Genomic DNA, 12,966 nt, shown 5'->3' with positions numbered 1-12,966 from the left:
GGCCCCCCTCTGGTAAGAAGAAATGTGAGGGAGAGCCTCGTGTATAATTAAATTTGACATCATTCTCTCCTCTTTTTTAGTTCGTGTCATTCATCAGCTCACGGTGAACTTGTGACCTTTATTTCAATCGGTGATCCATTAAGACAGTCAAGAATTTGCCTCGCATTTCTATGATATGTTTGGAAAATAAGGTATGGCTAATTTGTGACATTTTAATGAGGTGCAGATATGCCAAAGTTAAATATGGGCTACCGGAAACTCATCGTGTGATACCTTAATTTATGATTTTTCGATAATCGACATTGAATTTGCACGCCTTTTGGTTTACGATAGTAGTTAGTTTATAGTTTTGTTCCAATGAAGTGATGGGGAAGCGCTGTATTCGTACTAGCGCACGAATTGACGCCGCTATCCAGTTCGCGCACGGTTTCTGCTGTTCGTAATTGCCGGGTTAGCCCTACTGTGTCTCATTCAGTGTTTCCGAGCGAAATAGCCATTTACGCCTGGGAGTGTCGGAGTTGAATTTTTGAGGACTGGATTCCTAGGATGTGGCGGAACCATCTCTCGTACACTCTCGGGGACCTTACTCCGGCGGCCCACTGCTTCTCTGCCCTTGGCCTTGGGGCGCTCCCAGGGTCGACGTCCTCGCTCCCCTTTCCTCCGTTTCCCCTTTCCTCCGTTTCCCCTTTCCTCCTTTTCCCCTACCCGTAGACCCTTACCTGCCCACTCTTTGAACAACTCCAGGGACGGTTGGACGAAGAGATGGGATTTTGCAATGACGGGAAACTATTCCTTAATATTGCCCTGGCAGATATGTAAAATCGGCATTTATGAAGGCAAGAATAAGGGGTCTTAGGTGGACTGCTGGACATATCCTACTGCATTAAGTAGTTCATTGGTTGAATAGTACGGTGGCTGTACTTGGTAGCTCCTTTTATTAGTGCTGTTGGGTTATGATAGTGTAAATGCAAAATTTAAGCTTGTGTATGAAGAAAGAAAGTGGCGTTGGCGAATAGCTATGATGAACTGTGTTCGCGTCCTTCGGGGTGTGGATCGCCTCGTGGAGGAGGAGGAAAGCTGTCAGTCTGCCTGCTGCGGGAGCCCCCGCTGCCTGAGTGAGTGGGTGGGGGGTGCGTCGCGCCTCAGGTGTGCTCTTCCGCATGACTGGCGCTTGGCTGGGGCTCGGCGGTGGGTGTTTGGGGGAGAGGGGAGCGTGTGGTGATTTGGCGGGGAATTCCGAGGCTTTCTACCCCCCCACCACCCAGCACATGCTTCCCCGCGTAGTCTGCATCAATCTATTAGGTCTGATTCGCTCATAGTGATCTCCTCTGAGTGGATGGTGTCTCTGTTTCTGAAACATTCAATGCTTTTTCACCGTGGATTGGAAGAATAAAGCTGAGAACCACCGCATTGCTTGGTCCGAATTTAATTTGCTCCCTGCTCACTGGCTAGCGTAGAATTTCATTATATTGATGCGTATTAGCATTCGTATTAACATTAACGTGTAATTCACCTCATTCTAGTGTTGTGCATAACCAGTTTTTCCCAAAATTCAGTGGATATTGTTGGATTCAGATCAGTTGGCTTGGGTGAATGCGAACCAATTAAACATTAATGGACACGCCATCTGTCATCGCGTATGTGTCAAGTGTACGCTGTCGAAATGATGCTTAAATTCTAGGTACGATAGGTCTGCCAGTCAAATCCCCAATGCGGAAGGAATATGCTTGGCAAATGATAGATATTTATCGTGATATTATTTTATTTTTGTATGAATATTATTCCCCTGTGTACTTTGATACTTAGAGAGGTGGTATTATTTCTTCCCGTTTTTTAATATGTCTTGCATATTGGAGGCCGTTAGAAAGCAAGACCTTGCTTCCATCCATGTGCGTCATCGCCTCTTTCGCGCGTCGGTTGGTGTTGAGGAAAGTTAGACGCGTCCGTCGGTTAACTTCCGCTGCGTTCGCAGAGAGAATGTAATAAAATTGACACCTGTAGGGGATTCCAAAAGGTTTCCAACGCTGTCGAAATATAGAAGAAAGTAAGTGTTACGACGTACAATGTGCCGGAATGATAAGCGGCCTTGAATCAAGTTAACAAGGATCCGAGTTAAGTTTTGGCGGGTCATCTCTGCGAGAACAGAAAGACTGTAGGGTTTACCCAATAACTCCCTTCATCCATTGCTCCCACCAGAAGTATTGCCTTACGCCAGAAACAGTGTGAGATTAAGAATTAGGTTGCGTTGAAAGAAGGAATTTTAAGAGCCAAATTTACTGTGACGGTCGTTTTTCCCCTGCGACAGCTGTGGGGTGTTACGTGAAGTCTATATTTCCGCTCATCTTTCATCACGCTAACTGAAGGTACTGTGGTTGACCCAGCCCAATGAGGGAACGGGCGGCTTCCACCGAGGCTTACTTAACAGTTCTCTCTCCCAGTGTACCTCATGACTATCTTTCTCGGAAGACGCGAGCCTTAGCGTTGGTTAGCTTTTGTTTAACCTTACGTTCTAAGCAATTCCTGAAAACGAGTTCTAAATTCATTGTTATCATCCAAGTCTGTGTTTCGACATTTGATAATGAATTCTGATTAACTCTCCTGCCTATCACTGGTAGTGTGCGAAGTGAGCCTGTCCTGGTCTTCGAAGCTTTGGAAAGTGCTCCATCCACGTTGAACGATCTGCTGTGTAACCGAGAAAAGTTCCTTTCGCGCGTTAAGAGGAAGCGAGATAATTTGAGGTGAATTTACTGCATCCGAGCCCCGGTAGCATGACAAGAAAATAAGTTTCTCCGATGTTTGAATCACTGCATTTGCGACAGAACATCGTTCTGTACCTTTCCGGAAATGTTCCGCTGGTGGAGCCTCTTCGTCCGTTCGTTCTTTGGCCTCCCCCGCACGAGTCCCACCAAACCACCTTTCCCCCGCCATCGTGTGAGAGCGAAAGTGGGGGAGGGGTCGTCTTCCACCTCGTATTTCAAAACGGATTTTTTCAAATTTCGAACCTCCTCCATTCTTCGTTGGGAGGGAGGTGTATCATCCCATGGTGCGCCGTCTGGTTGCGCGCGGTACACTAACGACCTCCCCCACTACGCCGTCCTCCCTCTCCCCGAGGTCTCCTTTCTTTCATTCTCTCCTTCTCTCGCTCTCTACCCGCTTCGTCTTCGCTTCCCCTGCGTCAGCCACCTGGCGGCTTAACTTCAGAGGTTCGCGCTCATCATTCTCCGTCCGCTAGTCCAGTACCCGAAGATTTAGTTGAGAGTGACGCCGAGTGGCTGCTTCCCCCCCACTGTTGCCAGATTTTACACATGTTGGTAATACTGAAAAAGAATTTTTTTCGGGTTCTCCACTCGATGCCATTGGCGGAAGTCCACGGCGTGGTCACTTGATATGGGGTATATACTAGTTTGTAGCGGCCATTGTCGTTATTGCTATTGCCGAGCGCAACTGCCGCTCCTGTCTGTGCGTTCGTAGCCATCCCCACTTTCTGCTGGATCACGTTTGCCGCCACTCGAGAGTCTGGGAGAAAATAGTTAAACGTCTAGAGTATGCAGAGCCTGTGACATTCGGTTGATTGCCATCAATTGACCGAACAAAGTCTTTGGCCTGTGTGACGTGGGCGTTACTCATTTTTAGGTCGGTTTCTCCCTGCGCCCAATGTTAGAGGTTTTAATTCGTAACACTTTCAACCTTTTCTCTAAATTATTTGGAAATGAGCATCGCGTCAGCCTTTGTCCTGGCAGTTTCGCATTTGAAAGATCGACCGAACCGCGTGGTGCATTTCCTGGAGCAATATTTTTCGCTCGGCGGGTACGTTGCCGTTTTTGCCAGAATTTCCAGCCAGTGAAGTGTGAATCCTGTCGTATGTCCTAATCTACAGCATCGACCATTCCACGGCGCTCTGCTTGGGCGTGGGCAAAGGTCACAGGGGCACCTTGTTTCCCGTTTGTTTGACAGGTAAGAGTAGATTGTGTCCCTACCCGGAATCCATGTGCTATGAGCGAACACCTGGGCTGGTGATATCGCTCCAACATACATACCCACGAGGTAGCGGGTGGAATTTCATTTGATGCTGTCGCTAATGTCTTACGTGTTCGTAATCAACTCGTGAGTCACCATATTCTTGAGAAATGCTTTTGTGTTAGTTTCTCGTTGGGCTCTGTATTCCGGTTCGTTTATTGTTGATTGTACGACCGCGGCCTTCGAGCAACTGTCACATTTTGGCAACAATACTAGCATTTCCCGAGTCAGTGTAGTGTGTAGCCGTCATTTCCACATGTTGGAGGATTTTTGTTGAGTTACTTGTGAGGTGGCGTTAATAGGAAAGCAGATGCTTGCTGACGTTGAATTTCTAAGCAGACGCGGTGATAATATTTATTCTTCGAGGCAAACAGTGCACGAGGGGCTTGCATGTCGGATGCTTAATATCTTTTATAGTGAAACATGGAATATTTTCCTCTTTATTTATTTAGTTAGTCGCCGTTTAACGCAATATGCCTACTCCCTTTGACACGTCCATTATCTTGGTCAACTGGTTCTGCCCGAAAATTAGTATTCCTGTTACATGTCAACATGGCATATTATGCCTATACAAACGTGAAGGGAAGTGTATGAATGGCGGAGGCTGGAAACTACATTGTCAAGCCCTTCGTCTCTTCGTTCACGCCTAATGCTTTGGTGTACATGTATCTCGCCTTCCAAGTGGAATGTTGGGTACTTAGGAATTGCCGCAGTGGCATTTTCATCCGCGAATCTTTGCGATATCGGTATCAAAGTGGGCATCGAGCGGAGTGCAAAATGGCCCCACGAATAAGTTGAAAATGCATTCCTATTCGCCACCAGGTGGTCAGTGGGAAGTAATGTGGCCATATTTACCAAGTATAATTATTGTTGTTTAATGGAAGTAGTTGAACTGGCAGGGAATAATATCCGGTAACTGTTTCACCACTGATTCATCGTCGTAGTTTCATGTTCGAGTGCGAGATGATCATTGTTGTCATGGTGGAGTTGAGTGGGTGGGTGTGTTAACCCCTCCGCACAGTGCCATTGTTAATTGATGGCAGCGGGGGGGGGGGGTGTTTGTCGGGCCCGCATCCATGAATCATGCGGCGCGTGCCTCCCTCATCTCTTCCGGGTCGCACCTCCCCCGTCAACCTCTCTGCCGCCAGTACCGCTTTGGCTCTCTTCGAGTGAGTGGCGTTCACTCCATTCTCTGTCCCCTCTCCCAAATCTCCCTCTCTTCACTTCATTACTTCCAGCATCTTTCTTCGGAGTCATCTACCAGAATCTCCAGGCTAGTTGGGTAGATCGCAAAGGAGCTAAGTTGGCTGGTTAAGGATATGCTTTAAGCAGGATTTTTGTCATTTAAAATTTCGAACTCTAGTGTGCTAAAACGAAAATCACTCTTACATTTGCCGTTTGCTGGTAGTGCATTACGTCTTTTGTTTAGATGCTATTACTAGTTTAATCTTCCGGTTTTATATCATCTCATATTTATTCACACCGTCAATTTCGCCGAAGTGTCTCTTATTCAAATACAAGTGATAAAGTTCTTGACAGCGTCGTGCTCGTTAACTGCATTATTTTTAACCCAAGTGATGATGCAGTATTCGACTGTCGCACGCGTATTTTAATGGACCGACAATGAGTATGGGATTTGCAATCTCGTGCTCATTAAATGGCGTATTGCAGTCTGTGAATTCCACACATTCGTTGTTCACTGATGTCGACTGTTATCCGTCGGGGGCTCTGCATGCAGTCGATAGACGTGGATCTCATCAAGCTATCGATGAGTTCGTGTCCACGAGATATTTGCATGTTGTTCCTTTTTACGGGTGGTGACCTAACACCCTCTGCCACACGCCCTTGCAGAGTATTATGTATGTAGAAGTATTGCACACATTAGGTCTGGCATACGTTATCGTTATGATTAGCACTGACGAAGGTGCTAAGTTTTACTGGTTAAATTCATGTGACATTCTGGAATACTGTTTTTCCTTGTGGCGAGCCATGATCTCGTTGTTGGCTTTAGCAAAGCTAATGCTGAACATTTCGAATACCTGACGCCCAGTAACAGTTTTCATCGTGGCGCAAACGGGTAATATCTCCCGAATTCCCTCCTTAACTGGTTCCGAATCGCTGCAGTTTTCCGAAATGCTTAGAATTTTGGCTTCAAAGAGAGCGGGAGCGATCCTAGTATTTATTACCGAGGCACCTACTATTAAAGAATAGTAAGTTTCAATCGCCGAGGTATCTTGTAATTTTTTTTGTTATGATTTTCAATTTGCCTTCTTTTTTGGTCGCTTAGTTTAGTTAATTAATATTTCGTTGTAGCCAACCGTGGTTGAAAGCACCCTGATGGTCCTTTATAGTGTCTAATTCTGAAGCATGAGAAAGTAAGTTTTGGTGCGTAGCAAGCTCTCGTGGCGCACCCGACTGAAGCAGCGTTGTGCATCATCCACCATTCACTCGGCCCTCATCCCGGCAGATCCCTAGGGGGCGTGGGGCGCTCGTTAAAAAACCCCAGTCGGTCGCGTGCCCCGGTGCATGTTATCCCCTCCCAGCCCGCAATTGCTGCCGTTTAAAACCTTTCATTGTTGTTAATATGTCCCCCCCACCCCGTCTGCTATACCACCCTTTCCCACGCTTACTCCCGCACAAGCGGGACACGGAAAGCTGCCAAGCTTATCGGCTCTTCTGGTCGTATGCGGGTTTGTTCCCGTGGCGAGTGCCTTTCACGTTTAATTGGCGAGCTCCTCCGCCCCGACCCGACTTGGACGGGATGGGGTGTGACCCTCAGTGGGGTGGGGGACCAACTGACGGTTCTACCGCCCTGTTCGTCCAAAATAAATGCCGCTTAAAGGGATTCCTACGCCCCACTATTCACGATTTTTTTCCTTCAACTTCTATTAACGACAGAAATAATTTTCCAGTAGCATACAGTATCGTATCTGAATCAGTTTTAATTCGCGTGCATATATTTTTCTTTCCCAACCCGTCAGTTGTGTTGTTATATGTGTTGTGTTAGTCATGGTGTCATGTGTCTTTCGCAGAAGAACATTGTTGATGTGCAATTTGAAATTCAGATTCAGCATATGGAAGTCTTAGTTAAATTTGCCTTGGCATAGAGGTTCGCAAGCTAATAGTGCATCTTTAACACGGCTCGGTTGTTGGTGTTAAATCTGAGGACCCATACTGCATAAGGAAATGGCTTTTCGGTGTAGGTACTGGGAAACTTGATCAACCCCTTCGCCCGACCAGAGGTGTCCAACCATCGAGTACTCATGTTACGTAAACGCCCACAGTTGTTGAACTTAAGAGGGCGTGGCCAAAATAAACAAAACGTAAGCGTTTGCAGTGCCGTGGAAAAGGGAATCATTGTCACTCAGTTGGTTATGTCTGTCTGTCTGGTGGGAATTGGATATTGCTTTTCACCCTACAACTCTCTCTTGGGATGCTTCCAACGATAGCGGTGTAATTCGAGACTCGTGCTATCGACTCCCCAAAAGTTTCGTCGGGCAATGCGACCTCTCATTGTCTCTTATTTGAATCTGTTTACATCAGTCGTTTCGTTTAATTTCATGTGGTGCATTATTGTATTTTAGTGGTTATTATATCTCCGGTGTGGAAGTAAAATGCAAGTAGCACGCGACATAGGAAAGTGGCAAAACGTGTCGGAAATGCACTCTTTCACAAATTATTGGCTTGCACTGACCAGGCGGCTTTTAGTACCAAGCAAACCATACCGGTGCAATTCTCAGGCCATGAGTCGATGACTCATTTGATTGTAGGGTGGAGGGAGTAATAGAAATCTCTTTGGTCGCCGCGCTGTGCGATTACCCCGTATCGTAGAAATTTAATGCACGTTTTGGCAGTGTTCTGACTGAGATTGAAAATAAACCTTCAGAGTGCCGAATTCTCGCAAGCAATCCAGTCGACAATGAAAAATGTAGTCAGGTGTGGCATTTATCCGCCATTGCATTAACCGGAAAACGCACGTGAGTGTAAAGTGCTTTGTTTCGTCCATTGTTCTAAGTTAATAGAAACCATATTAGTTGATAGAAACCAAACGATATTGTCAGGGGGACCGTGTGATTTTTCCTTTCCGTTTAAATCATTCGCTTTTGAAACGAATGATTGCCGCGTTCTCCTTATTTACATATTTGTGCACCTGCAAAAGATTTCATTGCGCTAATATATACATCTATGTAATAACCCGTAAGCCGCCGCGTGTGTGTGGTGGTGAGTGGTGTTAGGTCACCATCCTTGCATGAGGAAAGTTACTCACACGAAAGGAGGTACTTACATGTAAGGATATTCAATACGGGAAGTGTGCGATTGTACGAAATTGTTGCAAGTAGTAGTACTGTGTTCATGTAGCAAATGTCAGACGTTCTCCGATGAACGCTCCGGTGACTCTTACAATGAGAGGGCGAGTCCTAAGACCTCATTTGAACTGCGCTTAGTCTCCGCGTGGCATTGCAATCTGTAAACGTGCCAAAATCGTGAATTTACAATTAATATCATCTTTGCTTCCGTCACCTGGCTGCATCATAGCGACGTTTTCTGCTCTTCTGCCTGAATGGCTGATTCTTAGGTCTTCTCTAATTCACAAAATGTAATCTTGTGAGCTTAGCATAGAGCTGTAGCTTAGAATTCAGTTAAAAAACCTCTAGGAGGGCAAAACAAATCAGTATATTTGTATGTTAATTGAAAATCTTAAACGTCTGGCGTAACATCTGAAAGGGGGCAAATGTGTTGAAATTCGTAAGTATCTAACGAATTATAACATTTATTACATCCCGAATGCCTCTCATTAAATGTGACAGTGACTTCAGTTTAGTGCTCGAAGAGGTGCCGGTTCAATCTCGATTAGGTTTATTGATGCACTGGTATGAGGAGCATGCCTAGATTATTGGAGGCAGGAGGGTGCAAGTGCTGCCTTGCTTCAGGGGGTCGCGGATCCCATGAAAATGTTGACATTCGTGGATTCGGCGTGATGGCCGTCAGCCGAAGGAAGTGGAACGAAAGGGGACAGATAGTGACCCTTAATAAACTCAAGTGGTTTTTAACATTTTGGCTGATGAGATGTATATCTCAGCGAAATTGCTGTGGAATCATTTCGCGCACTCTAAGGATCTCATTGATACATTCCCGAGGCCCAATTCGCACTCCATCGTTTGCTTTTCTTTCTTTCGAATAGAGATTTGTCTTAAACCCGCACAAGTCGAGAACATAGATGCGTAACGTGACTCTTGCGAGGGTCCCGGGAAAAAGTGTGGGCCCTGAGAAACTGCCTGTTCGATCTTTTTTCCCTTCCGCCCCCATGAGGGGATACACTGCCCTTCCCGCCCCCCTCCTTTCTCTGCCAATCAGGCCGTCCATTCAGACTCGCACGATTTAATTGAGCGCCCATTGCCTCCTCGGCTTCGTGGCGTGGGGACTCCAGTTCGGCGGGCGACCAGTTCGACCATTGCAGGCCAGTGCCCTCCCTCACTCCAGATGGGTCACGTGACGGGATACCAGTGCGCCGAAAGTCGGTGCCGCTCGTCGGAGGGAGAAGATATCTGGGGGGGGGGGGTATGGAGCGAGCGGTGTGTGCTGTTCTCCACCCCCTTGGCGATGCCTTCCAGTTCTTCTTGCCTCGCTATTCCATCTTTCGATCGATGGAGGGAAAAGTCTGATTTTTTTACGTTTGGCAGAGAATGGTGTGAACGTTAATGTAACATTCGATTGAAGAACTTCCACCCTCGTTTGACAGGACGCGGGTGTTTGTTCTAATGGCTTTGGCGCGCTGTCGCGGAGATCGCGCGGTTTTGCCAACGCGAGCGCCCTCGGTGGCAGTTGTCGAACCGACGGTGTGGTAGGCCTTGATTGGGGCAGCGACGGGGGGGAGACCGAAGATCACTTTAAGTGCGCCTTGCGATGACAGGTCGACGTGTGATTGGTTATTTTGCCATGGAGATACTACATGGTATGTGCTGGTGTTTTTACTATCCACATTAAATGTTCTTACCAAGGTTAGCACGTTGTAGAAACGTATGGACTGCAAACATAAGCCGTATTTATGTTTCAACGTCGACGAGTCCGCGTTGGGGCAGGCTGCTAACGTGTTTCGTTCACTAAGTTTTTCATTCACAAAAATGGCAAAGAACCGGTAGACTTGTGACCATGTTGACTTCAACAACGAATTGCTTCCAATGCTTATCATCGACGGGAAAAAAAAGAAATTTTACATTCGTTGGTTCTAATTTCTTAACCTTGGATGTTGCGCTTTTTTGCACCATCTTAATCAGTGTGGGTGACGGTTGGATTTTTCATTCCTTCGACAGCTAAGCTTCGAATTTGGATCGACAGATGTGACCTGTATTAGGTACAGTCAAGCTACTGGCGTTCTTTACCGTGATTTTCAAAAGGTGCGTTTGGACTGTTTGGGTCCATTTTACGTTGGTTCAGGATTGGTACTGGGAGGTATTCATTTTTCTATTTGAAGTGTTGAGGGATAACAGGGGTTAACATTTCCTGTGTTCACTTGAATGTATTCTGGTACTTCTGGGAACGCGAATGTCTGATAGTGTTATGCTCAGTAGACTTGGTTATTACTCTTTGGTGTATTACTGCATTTAAATTTTTGTGAAGCTGAATTAAGCTGGCATTGTATTCTGCGAATTTTCATCTAAAATTTGTGGTTATTGAATAAGCATGTGGCATCCAATGGCACAGCAGTGTACTATGCTTTATTTGTTTGGTATGTTCTTTGGAATAATATTGAACCACATTTAAGTGTTCATGTATTTGTTTTTCCATTATGTGGAGTGTTAAGGTTATATCTGTTTGAGCAGGGAGCTACTGTGAGTTAAACAGCCCTACTCTTTTACCTAACCATGCAGCTCCCATGATATTCAAATTTTTCATTGTTTTATGTTGTGCTTTGAGGATCTGAGATCATCAGAAGCATTTTCCTCTAGTTTTTGCATTGCTTCCTGCCAAATGGGTCTTCAATGGGCCATGCTTAATGTCTTGTGTGTTCATGTTCCATGAAAGACTCCAGGAGGCCAACTGCCAGTGGTGGGTGTTGGTCTAATTCACATTGCATTAGATAGTGTGACTAGATCCACACTCATCAATGGACAGTTGGCCTATCGTTTTGTCCAAGGGGTAATAGAAGTTCAGTAATTAGGTTACTTTGAAGACACCAGGGATTGCCACCATCTAAAATGTCAGCTGTGGAGAAGGGGTTAATTGTTCGCACCATAAGTGAATCTTTAGTGAAATACCCTTGATTTAGTTGAGTAAGCTTGGACCTACGGCTACCCTCACCGTCTCACCGTTGGTTGTTTCCGTTGTTTGTTCATCTGCAGCTTGTGAATGGTAGATTTTGCTAGATGGGTGTTGGTCTAGTGCATGTTCCATTTAATACCATGACTAGATCCACACTCATCTAGGGAGATGCCAAGAAGTATTGTCTGGTGCCATTCCATGAGTAGCCCTCATTAATTAACATCGTGGCCTTCAGCGTGTGCTCAACCGTGACACTCAGTAAGTTTGTGTAGGGGTTGATCTGTTGTGTGTGTGCATTTTTTTTGAGCAGCGTTTCATTTAGTCTGATGGAAATGTGTGGTGATTGCACTTGGGTGTATGTGAGAAGTGACTGTAAAATCAAAATGAAAATGTTTGTTATTGCTTTCGACAGCTGAAATGGTCTTTTTCAGTTAAGCCCTTGAATGGTTAACTGAACATTCATGTATACTTGACAGTTCTTGTTCGAGAAATAATGATTTGTTCTAAAATTATTTTTCATGCAGTTATTTTTGGTTCTTTTCAGTAAATATTTGTTGCAATGACTAAATAGATTGTGTATAGGATACCAAAAATACATTATATTGTGGTGTAATATATATATATTCTGAATTATTTATTTTCACTGTTCAATATTGGTGTAGTGTTGTTTGGTTGATTGCATCTTGTCAGTACAAGGTGACTGTTGATATTTAATGACATAAGTAATGGAAGTGAGTGGATTAAGCAATTTGTATTAATCAAATGATTTGAATGTATTTGGTCAGTGAATAATTCCTTCAGAGAGCCAGGGAGTAGTGCATGCACTTAAATGATGGCAGCAGTAGTTCATGGTGTCACTCTGCTAGAAAGTAATGTGTGTGGCATCTGTAGTTTCAATTTTTATTATTTCTTGATTTACCTGTGTGCAGAATCAACACTTAAGATGTAGTTAATAATAACAATAATTTATTGGTGTTGATGACAGTGGCTGGAGATTCTTTAACCCTTCAGCATTGCAAATTAATTAGAATGTAAGACTTGTTAGGAAGAACATTGAGCGAGACATAAAATTGTTTAGTCAAAAGCAGTCCAGAATACTTTTTATGCACATAGCTGTGGTATGAAAAACTGTTACTGCTGCATTTCACCCTGTGAATGCAAAATATTTTTATTATGACTGACAGTAGAAGCAATGAGGTCCAGATGAATGTGATGAAGATTTTGCTGTATTATTTATTGGGATATTCCTGCTGTGTGCAGCTCACTTTTTGAAACTCGACATTTGGTTCTTCCTACCAAGAATGCCATCAGAGCTGCCTGAAGTTAATTTTATTTGTATTTTATTGAACGAAACACTTCTGTCAGCTCCTTAGGACGTTCTCAGAAGGAAGGTAGATGGTGCTTGTGGCAAACTTCAGTTTCATTTCAATCCATGGCTTCAGTAGGAAACTCTTGAATGAAAAGTATTTGAGATAAAGGAGTATTTATCATGGAATAGGAAAATATCACCCATGCCTGGAGTATGTGTAGTAGTGTTGAATATGAATGCAGCAAAGTGTTATTCAAATGGTCTCAATTGTTTAGAAAATTAAAAAGGAACTTACTTTCTTGCATTTCAAGTCTAGTGATCTATCAAGTTAGTATGTAGTGTATTGGTGCATGAGCTTGCATTCTGTATTGCTCATTGCG

At 44.6% G+C, this 12,966-nt stretch overlaps 1 protein-coding gene across 2 annotated transcripts in view; it reads left to right on the top strand.

Moving 5' to 3' along the window:
- PolA2 (DNA polymerase alpha subunit B) overlaps positions 1–12,966 on the top strand; it is a 38,385-nt gene that overhangs the window by 11,924 nt on the left and 13,495 nt on the right. The window lies entirely within an intron of this gene.

Source organism: Hetaerina americana, unplaced genomic scaffold (assembly GCF_022747635.1).
Source record: "Hetaerina americana unplaced genomic scaffold, ioHetAmer1.1.p SCAF_9, whole genome shotgun sequence".
Taxonomy (NCBI): Eukaryota; Metazoa; Arthropoda; class Insecta; order Odonata; family Calopterygidae; genus Hetaerina; species Hetaerina americana.
This window is presented reverse-complemented; position numbering and strand designations above follow the sequence as displayed.